This window comes from Chenopodium quinoa, unplaced genomic scaffold (assembly GCF_001683475.1).
Source record: "Chenopodium quinoa cultivar QQ74 unplaced genomic scaffold, ASM168347v1, whole genome shotgun sequence".
Taxonomy (NCBI): domain Eukaryota; kingdom Viridiplantae; phylum Streptophyta; class Magnoliopsida; order Caryophyllales; family Amaranthaceae; genus Chenopodium; species Chenopodium quinoa.
The window spans coordinates 1,954,584-1,969,840 of record NW_018743510.1 but is presented as its reverse complement, the minus strand read 5'-3'; the positions used below and the strand labels follow the sequence as shown (position 1 = coordinate 1,969,840).

General features: G+C 34.9%; 1 pseudogene; it reads right to left on the bottom strand.

The window, feature by feature from the left end:
* Positions 1–5,149: 5,149 nt before the first annotated feature.
* On the bottom strand, positions 5,150–6,524 carry LOC110739632 (annotated as a pseudogene).
* Positions 6,525–15,257: the final 8,733 nt, after the last annotated feature.

The following is a 15,257-nucleotide window of genomic DNA, read 5'->3' as shown; positions in this document are numbered from 1 at the left end:
AATTAATTTAAATAATTCAACCTTTAATCCGTTCAAATCTATTGATCCATCCTTTGAATTATTCTTAAATTATCCAAGCATTGGGGGTTTTCAATTTTATTAAGCCAAACCGGTCACCAACATACAATATCAAGTCACCTAGCTACGTGTAATGTTTTAATTCATCTAAATAAAAAAATTACAAAAATATAAATTAAATCAAGTTTTAATTGATTTCCTGTCCTCCTCCCCTTCCCATCCCCCTCCTTAGATCAGCCCCCATTCCCCTTCCTTACCTTCATTAAATCAGCCCCCTTCCCATCCACCTCCATTGAATCCGACAACCCCTTAACCTCCGACCACCCCCTTCCCCTTCCCTTTCGCGACCGCCCATACCCTTCCTCTCCCCTATCCCGACCGCCCTCCCTCTCCCTTCCTCTCACTATTCTGACCACCTCTCCCTTCCCCCTTTCCCTCACTTTTCCGACGACCCCTTTCCCTCCCCTCCCCTTCCTTCACACACACCCACCTAAAACAACCATCAACACCACCACCAATCTCAATTTCTCAACCCAAATTACCCCTTTTTTGTTAAACCATGTCCACCAGCCCACCACCACCTCCTTTGGGCTTCGGTGACGCTGGTGTGCCTTTTAACAACTACGATGTCATGGGTTGGGTAATTGGGTGGTTGGGTTTCATTGGTTTTAGGGTTTCGGGGGTGGCTGGGTTTCAGGGGTTGAATGGTTGGTGGCTAGAGGTGGCTGGATTCCAATGTTCAGGTGGTTGGGTCCCTTGGGTGGTCTGGGGTTAGGGGGAAGGAGCAGGTGAGAGAAAAGCTTTTTTTTTGTTAAAGTAATAGAAAAAAATTACTTGAACAACAGGTAGTAAGTCAACATGACCTAATTAATAAAATTGAAGAACCCCAAAGCTTGGATTAATAGATTTGAATGGGCCAAATGTTGGACTATTTAAATCAATTTTTCCTTTTACATATGTATTAAAAACTAAATTGATTCGACTTGAAATGAAAGTAATCTGAATCACACCAAGAAGTGAACATATACAAAAAAAAAAAAAAAAAAAAAAAAAAAAAAACCCTCGCCGTCTCCTCTCTATTTTTTCTCTCTACTGTTCTTAAAAAAAATGTTTTCATAGGCCGAAAATAGTCAAATTTTCCAAAAATTTGGCTATTTTCGACCCTTTTCTTTTAGTCTGTTTATGTTTTTGTTATTGAATTCAATAAATCTACACTTTTTTAAGGTAGTAAGTACCCTTATAGTGGGTTTGAGTGTGGTAAGTGCCCCTATGGTGGGCTTTGTTCTAGTTTTGTTTTTGTTTTTTGAGATTAATATGGTACAAGTTGTTTCATGGGTAAAGTTTTGTGCGGGATCGAAAAAGAGGTTAATCCTTTGTTTACAATCAGATAAATCAGACGAAAATTTTCTTCACGTCTACAACAGATCGATAGACCCCCTCGTCGAAGAAAGCTATAAACAGCGATATGAAAGAGGATATGAAGAATGTACTGTTTGCAATAACGATCGTAGCTCTGCTGAAATGTTGTTTTTATTTGATTCTATTGTTATGTATTTATTAGATCTAAATCTCTTTGTAGATGTCATATTGTAGGGAATATTTCAAACATCAACTTTGAGCCCCACTGTGATCATGCCTTTAAACATGGTGGCGTCCAAAGGGAAAGAAACTAGAGATAAAAGAGTCACCAACAAGTTTTAGAAACTTGTAAACCGTTCACGGGTGTGAAAGTTACACCCCATTCACGATCACGGAGATGATGGTATGAATCCAACCTAAAAGAGATTGAACCTGCCCTAAATCGGCCTCTACTTAATTCTTATGATATTCATGTGCGCTTTCCGATTAACAATACAACGAGTTAGCCCTAAACCTGTTTAATCTACGTTGGTTGATTATTTATGCACAAATAAATCTATTATTGGTGCTCACTTGAATTAAAATCATATTAAGCCTAAAACAATTATCTTATTAGGCGTGATTTCAAGTACAAATTCCCTTTAAACCTGCAAGAAAGCACGTGATCAAGCAATAACAATAATCATGAATAATCAAGCAACATATAATTATTAACACAACAAATCATCATCATAATCAAAACATCATAATATCATCACAACAATATTAGCAAGATCGTATACATGATATTAAACGGATTAACAACAAACCCTATCATGTCACTAACAAATCATAATCAAAGCATTAGCCTAAACATGATACTAGGAAGCATGATATTAGAAATATTAATTAACACCCTAAACATGATACTAGTAATCAAAATCAAAATCCTAACATGATACTAGGAATCAAAATAATAAATATTAGGGAGATCAAATTACTCACTTTGATGTCTTGTATCTCTTTCTATCAAAACAATTACACACGTTAGTAACTTCAAGAAAAATTAAATCAAACAAATAAATCAAATAAGAATTGAAATATAGATTTGGGACCAAACCCTCAGAACTATCAACCTTTCACGTCGAGGTTGAAGGCAACTACGAGAAGGGCTTGGAGTATTCGAAACTTGTGAAGGAAGTATGGTGTATGATATCAAGAAGGTGTTGGGATGTGTTTAGGCTAGGCTAAGAAAGAAAGAAAGAGAGAAAAACTTTTAGCTTAGAGAAGGGAATTAGATGATGATTGTTGGTGATCAAGCTTGTTGATGATTCAAAATGGGGAGAAACGACCTCTATTTATAGGGAAAAACGAGAGTTGAAGGATAAAAAAAGAGTCAAAATCCGACTCGGAGTCAAACAGGCGCTATCGCGGCACGATATTTCTATCGCTCATCGATATTTTTAGAAGATAGAATTCGTACGAAATCCGACTTCCAATCAAATTGGGTTAATCGAATATCCGTACGTATTTTAATTTTATCAGAATTAAAATCATTGAAAAACAAGTGTTTTATCCGATGTAAAGTTCTTAAATCTTTATTTTTTCATAAACAGGATAAATTAGAACCTTCTGCAAGATTCTAGAAGCTAATAATAAATCCTAAGGGATTTAAGATTGAAAACAACCTTATAAAGGATTTTAGAAGCTCATAATAAATCCTAATTGGTTTAGGAGTGAGGTTAAGGTTAATGGACCCTCCACATGGTCATTGGGTCGTAGGTAAGGCTCAGTTTAGTATTTTGACCATAACTTCTTCATTTTAAGTCGGATTTGGGCTTATAATATATCGTTGGAAAGCTCTTTTCAAACCCCATCCAACTAAACAATAATTGGACCAGAATTATGGACCAAAATAATCAGGTTTGGATGTTTTTATAAAGAGGACAAGAAATGAATGATTTTAAGGACACGAAATGAATGATTTTAAGGACACGAAATGAATGATTTTAAGGACACGAAATGAATGATTTTGGATTAAAACATTTAAGGAAAGGTTAGAAATGGTCAAGGCTAAAGGGAAATTCACGAGACTCTTCGACTCTTCACCTAACTGGATAATCAAAGACGTGAAAGGTACTCATCACTAGGTTTGGTTTTTGGGGAGACACAATCAGGTGTCTACACGTATGATTTTTTTATTATGAACCAATCTGTATTAAAAAAAAATGTAATCTGAATCAAATTTAGGGTTATATGCTAAAGATGTACGAGATTTGATAATAATAAGGGTGCGAGTACAATACAAATACAAGAAAAATGGAGATAAATAAATAATTAAATCTAATTAATTTAGTAAATGCGAATTTTTTTAAGTACATAATTGCTAAAATTAATGTTGCAGTATATAATTTAGTAAAATCCGTGCATTGCACGAGACTTTTGCTAGTATATATAAATGAGCTTAATTAATAATAGATTATAACAAATTAATGTAGAGAAATAATGTTATTAGTCTTATTACCTCAATAAGAGGTGAGGTTGCTGTAAAAAAAAACTTCCAAATGTAGATAAAATGCCAAGAAAGGCATTATGATCGCGCATATGAGTTGATTTCCCTTTAGGAAGGGGAAATTGAGTTTGTTTCCATTTATTACCTGCGAACTCTATAACTATCCCCTTGTAGAAGCTAAGAAGCATAATCCCGGCTATGACTATTTGTATCTAGTACTTTGGCATTCCAGCTCGAGTATGCAAGTTCAAATTCTCCATCCTAATTTAACAATTGGAAAAAAAATCAACAATAATTTATCTCCTAATTGACAAAATTGCAATGATAATTCAATAGTAACCGCAATGTCACAATCATCATCAAATGTCCCATTGATATATATATTAATCATATAATGTCACCAACTATTGAGCCACCATTGCATTGATGAAGGGCATAAGATTTCTATTTTCAATTTTCATATTTTTTTTCCTACTTTTAGTAAATTTTTAGACCATCTCTAAATGTGAGACTCAACTTTGAGTATTGACACAAAATGAGTTGTTTATCACAGTTATACCCAATTCACTTATCAATTCTACGTGTCGTATAACATAAAAAACAATAAAAAAAAATGATTTGATAATTGTATTTTTATTATTTTGGCAATAAAATTAGAAACAATTGTTTGATAACAACATTTACCCTTTTTTTTTTTGGGGGCAACACAACAATATTTACTATGATAATTAAGAAAACAACTAAGCAACATTTACATTTTTTTGTTTGTGCAATATACAACAATACTTATCTGAATAGGATGACAAAGATAAAAGTAATGATATGGCTGCTACTCATAGGTTGAGTCATGTTCAAGATAATGGGGTGAGCTAACCCCACTTATTAACTCACTCTTGTAAAAATTTGCTAAATATTCAATTATAAAGAAGAGAAAACAATTAAATTACTTATCTTGGAGAAACAATCTGCAAACTTGATTGACAAATATAACGTACCCAAACTTAATTAAATGAGTCAATTAATGTGCGGATGCTATATTGCAATATATGTACACGTACTATATATGATATATGTGTAAGATATGTACAAAATGTCAATATGTGTACAAAAATAGTATATAAACATTTTTAAGTTTAATTAGCATTTAATATTAATTTATTTGAACTCACTGGAAAATATTGTTAGGTTCGTCATTGACCCAAAGTGACTTAATATCATTTGGAATATCACTTGAAACAAATTAATTAGGAATATGTTGTTTTCTACGCACTCTCCTCATCCTCATTTAGTGGGGAAATATCCTTGCTTTTCATCTTTTTTACCCCAAATCACAAGATAGAGTCCAATAATAATTACAAAAAGTCCTATCAAGATGCAAAAAACATGAACTAATATTATGAGAAATTTTCTATTTTTTTTATTCTAATAAATATCGCTATAATTAAAATCTATGTACCTTCCTAATTGCATGAGCTCATTCAGAATAAATGGGCTAAGTATAGCAACCATGACGAGGGTAGCTGGTTTAAACATTGCGGTGAAAAAAGAGTTGTTTTCCACCCAATGCACCATGTAGTCGAAATCACCATCAAACCGGAAGAGGTAATTGCCTAAGAAAAAAAAAATAATTCAATTAGATTATCAATCATCAGATAAATATAAATTTTTATTGTAAGAAATCAAAGAAACATATTTAGTAACTTATAAATTAAAAAAGATCAAATTTAAAATTTTACCAGGTAGAACATCATAGTGCTCCTAATGGTGAAATCGATATGCCAATATTCCCACTTATGATCCATAATTGCGACATATATAACACATTGGACCGCTCCCATTCCCAATATTAATCCTGAATCCGGGTAGCGTTCCAATAACTTGCCCTACAATGTTCATCGAATCATACATATTGAATTAGATGAGTCAATTAATGTTTGATCGGTAAATATAAGGTACCCAAACTTGTTTAAATGAGTTAATTAATGTGTGGATGCTATATGTGTAATATATGTACAATATGTGTACAACAATAGTATAATAAATATATTTGAGTTGAATTAGGATTTAGAATTAATTTATTTGAACCCACTTTAAAAGATTGCTAGGTTTGCCACTGCTACTACGTACTGTTGTACTTGAAGAAAGTTCCAAACCCAATACAAATAGATTATAGCTAACCACTCCACTATAAAATTATAAATAACACAAAAAACGTCAAGTTAAAGAAAACTTATATTAATTTTGATAATTAATTAAGGAAGTTCAAGTAGGCATAAAAGAGTTATTTACGGAATTTACCCAAAAAAATCGCAAAGAAAGGCTAACCTGATGACATGCCAGGTGAGTGTAGGACTAGCGGTCTGATCCTCATTGGGTGTACTCTTTTTCAAGTACTTAGCATCACTTTTAAATTCATGTTCAAAATTGTACGTAAAATATGTTAATTGACTACCTCTTGAAATTTTGCATGCATGATATAAGGAACCATAGTTATGTAATGATAGTTTGATCAATTTACGTTTAATATAAGAAGATTATAGGGGATAAAGGAGAGTAGCAAAAAACAAACGGTACACAATAATTGCACGAAGACTTTCAAGTTTAATTAAGCGATTACCATGATTATCATAAAAATAATGTTCTTCCAACTCCACATTATTTTCAATTTAAACGCTACTTCACTTGATCAATTGACTTCTTATATATGGAGCAATTGAGACTTGAGACAAGTGACCAATGGAAGAGTGTGAGGTCTAACTCTTTGGTATAAATCATTTTTTTTTTATAACTTATCAATTACATACTAAAAAAAGCGAAACAAAAAGGACACTTGTTAATGTTGTATTAAAAAACTTTCCTCCAAAAGTATCTTCTTAAGAAAATTCATTGTTACTTAGATAAAAAAAATTATATCTAAATTACGACATTTGTTTTATATAAAAATATTATTCCTTTCCAAAAATATTAAATTGTCCATCAATGTTGTATTAAAAAAAGTTTCCTCTAAAATTTACCTTCTTGATAAAATTTATTGTTACTTACAAAAAATAAATTATATCATAAATTATGACATTTGTTTTATATAAAATATAATTCCTTTTCAAAAATATTAAACTGTTCATTATAACTATTATGAGTTTTTTGACTTATAACACAATAATAAAAAAGCTCAAAATGGATTATAACACCACAAAAAACAAAACTTATATTATAACACCATAAAAAAAACCCAATAAATGGATTTTACCACCACTTAACAGATGTCATCCAAAAAAACCGTTAGTGGGCCCCATCATGTACATGTGTCACTAATCTATTATTTTAAAAAAAAATTAAAAAAAGAAAAAAAAATACTAAACCCTAACCCAGCCACCACCGACAACCCTACATCCCATCGCTGACACCCCCACTGCTGCCAAGCCACCACCAGCCCTCACCTAGTCACCTCCACCCTCCACCACCAGCCCCGACAAACCCCATCGTCCACCAACCTTCATCCCCACCCACCGCAACCATCGAAATTCATCACTGACCTTCACTCTCACTTTCACCTCCACCCCCACCCACTACACCACAGCCCCGCCAATTCCACCCAAGCTCCCACCAATCGGTCGAAAGACTTGAAACCTCCATCCTACCCTTCCACCACGAACCCTAAACGGTGAAATCCCCACCCCAAGCTAACCCTTTACGAGCCTAAAATGCCAGGTATAGGGAGAGGAAAAGGAGTCGATTTTGGGGGTTGGTAAGGGGGTGGTGGTTGTGGTGGTTTTCGAGAAAGGGGAAAAGGGAGTGGTCGCCGGTCAAGGAGGGGTTTTGGCGACGAGGTGGGATAGAGTAGGGGGTGCCAACAACGAGGGGTTTGGCACCTGGTGGTGGGGGTAAGGGTTAGGGTTGTTAGTGGTAAGAGTGGTGGCTGGGTTAGGGTTTAGGGTTTTTTTATTTTTTATTTTTATTATTATATTTTTAAATTTTTTTAAATTTTTTTATTACTTTTTAAAACCAATAGGTAATTGACATATGTGTGTGGTGGGCCCCACTAACAGATTCCATCCAAGAATCCGTTAAGTGGTGGTAAAATCCATTTTTTAGATTTTTTTATGGTGTTGTGATAAAAATTTTGTTTTTTGTGGAGTTCATTTTTGTGCTTTTTTTTATGTCATAAGTCAAAAAAATCCTAACTATTACATTTAATTCTATTTATTTATTTTTTTTTTTTGTAAGAAAAACATGCGGGATTAAATTAAGATAAACCGAGATCCGCCTAAGTTTGTAAGCTTTGGGGGGAAAGAGTTTATATACAAATACGCTCCGGATGAGAATTTAAATATATTCTATTGCATGTTTTTATTTAATCACTAGTGCATAATTGAGTTTATGTAACACATAATTGGTAACACTTCTTGAAATGCAAAATATTAGATTTATAAGTAACACTTTGGTAACACTTAATGTAACACTTTTAACATAAGTAACATTTCAAAATAACACTTTTAAAATAGGTAGCATTTTATGGTAACACTAATATAGATGTTACCTAAGTCACCTCGGGCAATTTCATCGTGATATTGGGTTTCATTGTATTCGTGCTTCTAATTTCAGGTACTTTCTGATTTGTGATGGATGTTTTTTAATTTTTTTTGGTTATTTAATCTTTAATTTTCAAGAATGTATGAATTAAAGCGTTTATTTTTCGATTGAATTGTGAACGGTTATTGGCTTTGTGTTTGACGTGGTTCTATTTTTTGTTTTTTTTTTTATTGAATTTTTTTATTTGGGTATTTCGAGTTTGGTTTGTTGATTCTAAATTTTAATTATGTGTTATTGGCTTTTTTTGTTTTTTTTTTGGGAGTTCATGCATGTCGTAGAGTGCATTCTAGTTGCTACTTCTAAACCTTGTTTGCATTGTCCGAGTGAATTCTTGTTTTCTTTCATTTTTTTTTGTTTTTCACTCACAACATGACAGTCTTTTACTCGTTAGCTGTTTGTATTCCTTAATAATATTCATTGGGTTGGGCAGAAAAGGACCAAATTTTGTTCTTATACTTGGTATATATGTATGCGTGCTACCTGCAGTAAATGAAAAGTTGAGACCTGATGCATAAATATAATTGCCACCACCATATACGAGAATGAAAAGAAAATGAGGCAACAATTACAAAAAACGGAAATTATATTTTATAAAGAAAACCAGAGATAAAAGTAGAGGTTTCATTGAAAAATTAAGCGAATTGATAATTGCAAGAAGAAGAGCAAGCATTGAATTAGAGTAATTTGCAGTTTTCTTAAGTATGAACTGAGGTTTTTTCATGTAGATAGTGTGCAGAACTTCTGAACCTGTTTACGTTATTTTTCTTCCTTAATTTTTCACTGTATACATCATAGTATGTGGTAATGTGATAATGAGTGAGAAACTCATTTTGGCTTCTTCCAAAGTCCCTAGAGTAGAATTTGTTTAATAGTGTATAAAATAATTTCATTGGAACATTATTATTTCTACATGTCTTAATTTATGGGTGTATGTGCCTATGGATATTGTCGTTCCTTTTAGACATGTTAAAATTATACGTGAATGTTTTCAATCTCTCAATTCGTGTATGTTTAACTTTTCATAAAGGAGACAAAATGAGTAGTTGGACCAACTTCTTACAATCTAGTAATGAGTATGAGAAAGGTGTGGAGGATTATTTAGAAAGTGTTTTCTACACAAGCAATTGGAGATCAGATTACTTGCCCGTGTAAGGTGTGCTATCATCGCTTTTGGCATCGTAGAGAGACAGTGTTCAATCACATGATTGTAAACGGGATCGAGCCTGGCACTAAAGGATGACATTGTTATGAAAATGGCATGTCATCAACATCAAATACCGAGAGGGATGTTGAAGACATGCATGATGATATTGAACGTCTGATATATGATGATCATAGAGATGTGGCAGATAGATAGGAAGGGGTTGGAGATGAGCCCAATGATGAGGCTAAGAAGTTTTATAAGTTAGTTGAAGATGGAAAACAAGAGCTATATCCCATTATATTTATACCATTCTTATAATATTATTATCAAAAATAGTTAACAACCGTTCATTGCACGGGTTTTAACCTAGTTTTAGATATGTGAGAAACACCATGGCCATTGTTTGACAATTAACACACTAGGGCCACTAGCCCACTAAATAGGGTTTATATGTAAATAGCCCATTTTAGATATGTGTTAAATCTAAATTGATTCGACAATTGAAATGAAAGTAATACGAAGTATGAATCAAATTTAGTGTTATATGCTAAAGATGCACGAGATCGGATAAGGACAAGGGTGCGGGTACAAAACGAATACAAGAAAAACGTCGTCACAAATTAGAGGACACTTATACGTCCTATTACAATACATATATAAATATTATTTTAAAAAATTACAATTTACTCCCTCCGTTTTGTAATAATCACAACACTTTTCTATATTCGTTGTATAATAATTAATTACAATAACACTTTCATGTTTGGTAAGGACCCACTATTATTTACTATTGCTCTCTCTTACCAACCTAACTTGCACTACTTTTTTTATTAGTACTTCCTCCGTTTCTTTTTAGTTTACACGTTTCTTTAGTCACGTTTGCCAATGCACAACTTCAACCATTAATATCTTTAATTACCAATAGACAAAAACTATAAAAAGTTGATATTTTGAAAATATATATCGTGATAAATCTAACAAGATCCCACATGACTATATTTTTCATTATGTATAAAGCACAAAACATGGTCAAAGGGGAGTGAGTGAATAGTGCTAAAGTCAAAATGTGTCAACTAAAAAAAACGGAGGTAGTATTATTTCTCTTTTGTACTAACAAATAAATATATCACCACTAACTATGAGCGTGTTCGGCAATAGAGTTTAGGTAACTTTTAGCTTTTGACTTGGTCAAACCACTACATGATAAAAATATGCATGTTCGGCAAGATAATGGTGAAAGACTGAAAGTAGCTTTTAGTGTTCAAGGTAGCTTTTGCCAAAAGTTACAACTAAAAATGTTTGAATAGCGCTAGAAATTTTATCCAAAATTTTATGTAGGGAATAAAAATCTAATTTCTGTTGTTTTATTTTTTTATCTATCTAAATTGAAAATTATGGTTTTAATACTTATCTAAGCATAACGTTTAAATTTATTATTATATTTTTTTTAAAATAAAACTATTTTACTTATCTCATGCATAAATTAAAAAATAACTTACATTATTGATTTTTCTTTTTTTGGCATTCTTGATTTCATCTTAAATTTTAAAAAAATTGAATTCGTTTACAAAAGACGTAGCTCTGCATAGACCTGGTAAACGGTCGTTCGGGTCAGGTACAAGTCGGGTCAATCAATATTCGAGTCGGGTCAATTCGGATTTTGGGTTAGTTTCGGGTCAATGATTATTCAAGTCAGGTCGGGTCGGGTATCGGGTCAACACTTCGGGTCGAGTTTGGGTCGGATCATTTCGAGTCGGGTCAATTCGTGTTGGGTCAGCCTTCGGGTCCAAATGTCGGGTCCAGTTCGGGTCGGGTCAAATTCGGGTTGGGTTGAGTTTGGGTCGGGTCAATTTGGGTCAGGTCAATCTTCGAGTACAATTGTCTAGTCAAGTTATGGTTGGGTCATGTTTTGGGTCGAAACTTTGGGTCAAGGCATCAAGCTCAAACAGTTAAATTTATTATTGTTATTATTATCGAGTCAAGTTATGGTCGGGTCATGTTTGGGTCGGGTTGAATTTAGATGATGGAATATTAGACACTGATTTTTAAGACTTTAGTTTGTTATCTTTTGCCTTTTAAAACTTGTATCACTTTTGGTATTGAATATTTTGTTATTTGTAATAACGTTTTTCTTTTCAGGACTATTTAGTTGTATGATTTAAAAAGAAGAGAAATTAAAAGGAACAGGGAATGAAGCTAAGGCTATTTTGTAGGGAATGTAGCTTGTAATAGAGTTGGTTACCCTGAATCCCTAATACCGTGACAGTGTTATTAATGCCATAAATAAAGCAGAAGTGGGGAGCTGCTAGCTCTTTCCACTTGCTGTTAGATTATATTTTTGTAGAGGTAGAAACATGGTTATCATGAGTCTCTTTGGGTCATGGGTAGGAAGGTGTGGCTTGATAATTTCATTTCTTAGTCTTCTTGGGACTTTCTTCAAAAAAATAATAATTTAAATAAATAAAATAAATAAATATAATAAAATAAGATAAAACAAAAGAAAAATAAAAAATAAAACAATACTCTAAACATGCAAATTATATAATAAATCAAGTTATCAACTAAAAGGCACAAGTCGATTTGGTTAAGGTTATTTTCGATAAGTGTTTATTTGGGTAAAAGTAATTAAGCCATAAATCAATTAGGTCATTTTGAGTATCAATTATTTTTTATTAGGGTCATTTCGGGTATAGTTCGGGTCACTTCGGGTTTCGGTTCTATTCAGGTCAATCGATTCGAATTAAGATCGGGTTGGGTCAACTTCGGGTCGGGTCAATTCGGGTTTCGGGTCGGGTCAATTCAGGTCAAGTCAATTTGGGTATCGAGTCAAGTTTGGGTTAACTCCACTCTGGGTCGGGTCAGTTTCGTATTCGGGTCAATTTCGGGTTGACGTTTTTGGGTCAATTTCGGGTCACAGGTCGGGTCAGGATTGCCAAGTCTAGCTCTGCATATGTGTTTCAAAGGGAATAATCTTATATTCCCTTTGTTTTTATTAAGTGTCCTACTTTGAATTTTGGCACTATACAAATGCACTACTTTATTCATTGTTTGTGCTTTATACGTGAGACAAAATGTAATCAATAAATATTTGTTAGAATCGTTTCAAAGTATACTTTCAAGTATCAATCGTAACGCCCCAATAGTTCTCCCTTTTCCAAACCACTTACCTTAAATAAAATAGAGGAGAACTATTGACATGTTACCACCACATGTTAAAACATTAAGGCTTTATCAGAATATCGCAGCGGAAAATCCAAACTTAAGTCTTTAAAATAATATAGTTTAGAAAACCCATAAGTCAAAGCTTACAAACTGGAACGATATAAGGCCCTTATTTAAAACCAAACTAATATTAAAATTCCGAAGCATAAACGAAACAACAAAACATAAAGAAGTTAAACACCAAGAACGAATACTCTCAATCACACAAAGCCCTTGACAATGCGTTTGTCAATCCCCGAACTTCACATCATCAAGGTAACTTGTGCAATACTGCTCCTCATTAATACAAGCACTAGTGGAAAAAACGTCATTTGCGGTGCACTATTTGCAGTAAATCCATATATTGTACGCTGCAAATAATGGTTAGTCAACGCAGGTAAACCATTTTAAGAATTAATTACAGCGTTCTTTGCTAAAAATCGCTGCAAAAAAGCTATTAAATTTTGTAGAAAATTATTTGTAGCGTTCGTAAGTTATCTGCGTTGCACCTAACATGATTTATTGCAACGTTATATAGTTTAGAACGCTGCAAAATGTAGTAATTGCAACGTTTATATTATGGGGCGCTACAAATATGTTAAAAAGGTAAATAATTTGACACAACATCTTTTCCCATCTTTTATTCCCCATTTTATTTCATCAGAACATTAATAACAAGAAAAAGGCAAGTTTAGCCCTTCTTCTTCCTCGCCTAATCCGCCGCCGCCGTTCAACCCATTCGTTGCCGTTTAGCCCTTCGTCGCCATTCAGCCGTTCAGATCTAGTTCTTCAAAATGAGAAATTTGGTCACCCTAATTGTTCTTCTTCAGATTTTTTCTTCTGCGTTTTTTTCCATCACCCTAATTGTTCTTCAGAAGCTGCGGGAATGTGCTCTCAATTTCAGCTTGTTGCACCATTCCTTCTTCCCCAACTGTTGGGTTTCGTAGCGTCAAACGCTACGCGGAAGAGAAACCCACCCAAGACCCGCTCACTAATTAAAGCAACTAAATATTTAATCACATAATTAACAACTTAAAAGAAAAATGACATTCTTACCCTCGACGCGTGCTTCGCTCATATAGAGCTCGGACTTCAAAGCCTTAGCTCCGCAAGCGCGAGAGTCTTTGACGGAGTCCACCCTCGAGACTCGACCCGAACGGTCTCTACCCCGGAGGGGCTAGACCAAGATAAGACTAGAGTGTTACAAACTTATAGGTTTTCTCACCTAAAGGAAGATGCCTCATTGAGTTCAACTCAAGTGTCCCTTCCCAATCCCAAATGATGGGTATTTATAGGGAAGGGAGCTCTTGAACTTCAATCTCCCATCCATGTGGGAGAGTTGGTAAAATGAATTTTATCTAATTTATTTTTAATTCAAAAATCAAATTGAAATGCAAGTGCATCAACAAATGCCAAGTGTCAAGAGGTGAGCAAGGGGTTAGATGAGGACGACAAGGGGGGACCATTTTCCCCTTGCTCCCCAAGCAAACCTACACTCACATGCCTCTCACATGCATATCCAACCACATGCAAGATCAACCACACACACATGTGCTACACGCATACGCTGGCTCATGCACATGGTGTGGCTGGGCATAGGCGCATTGCATTGCTGGCTGCCAGCCTCGCTGTGCGGTACACGCACACGCTGTGCTGGCATTGCTAGCTTTCGCTAGCTAGTGCTGCTTGCGCTATGTGTTGCACAGCTCGCATAGTCCACAACATACGCGCATGATGGGCATTGACGCAAGGCTTGGCTAGCTGCTAGCCGTGCTGTGTGGCACAACCAGCACACGCACAGGCCAGCTTGCGTGCTGGGCCTTGTGCTGTGCGGCATTGCTGCTTGCATGGCCTAGCATGCTTGCTAGGTCTTCGCTGCCCATAAGGCATCTGCTGCCACGCCCCTGCTAGCCCAGCCATGCGTGCTGGTGCTAGCTAGCATGCGATTAGGCGTAGTAGCCCCGCAAGCATGCTCGGCCAGCAAGTCTAGCACGCACATGCATGCTTGGCTTGCGGCATAGCCATGTATGCGGTTGGTGTCGTATGCTAGCCTAGCCTTCGCATGGCTGGGCCAATGCGAAGCTACGACTTAGCTTAAACTTGCCATTTGCTGATTTCTCGTCTCGTCGAATTCTAAACTCGACTCGACTTGCGACACTCGGTTTCGACACTCTAAGCTCGACACCCGACGTCTTTGTTCGTAATACTCTAACGACTCATCTAATCCTTCGGATTGATTTGTCACCTCGGATCGGTTACTCGATTGGGTGTGACCCGAAGGGTTCAGTCAAGATTAAGCTGTAATATTAATTACACATTAATATTACTGATCAGAAGCGGCCTTCACCTAGGCTTCCGATCACTTGACCTCACTGAAGAATTAGCTTTCTAATAATTCTGAACCCTCTATCGGAATAATACACTTGTTGGAAGGACACCATTCCTTTCACCAAC